The sequence below is a fragment of the Sinocyclocheilus anshuiensis genome, unplaced genomic scaffold (assembly GCF_001515605.1).
Source record: "Sinocyclocheilus anshuiensis isolate Anshui unplaced genomic scaffold, SAMN03320099.WGS_v1.1 scaffold1976, whole genome shotgun sequence".
Lineage (NCBI taxonomy): Eukaryota > Metazoa > Chordata > Actinopteri > Cypriniformes > Cyprinidae > Sinocyclocheilus > Sinocyclocheilus anshuiensis.
Genome location: NW_015555870.1, coordinates 266,056 through 266,270, shown reverse-complemented (window position 1 = coordinate 266,270; position 215 = coordinate 266,056). Strand labels below are relative to the sequence as shown.

General features: G+C 37.2%; 1 protein-coding gene across 1 annotated transcript in view; it reads left to right on the top strand.

Annotated features, from left to right (window-relative positions):
* The window catches only part of LOC107675658 (low-density lipoprotein receptor class A domain-containing protein 4-like), a 90,406-nt gene that overhangs the window by 85,000 nt on the left and 5,191 nt on the right, over positions 1 to 215 (top strand). The gene's annotated exons all lie outside the window — the stretch shown is intronic.

The following is a 215-nucleotide window of genomic DNA, read 5'->3' as shown; positions in this document are numbered from 1 at the left end:
TCTGCCCTCTATGACGCTGCTCCCATTAAGCGCTGTTGGAAGTGAATGAATTGATTCAGCATTTCGACACCTGCGTAAGGATGCATTTAACGCGACAAAGCGGTCTAATAAAGGATGTATTGATCTCGTGAATTATCGCATTTTACTATACAAATATTTTTTAATTGGATGTTAAAGTTTATATGGGAATATTACATGACACGCTGATCCTTTAA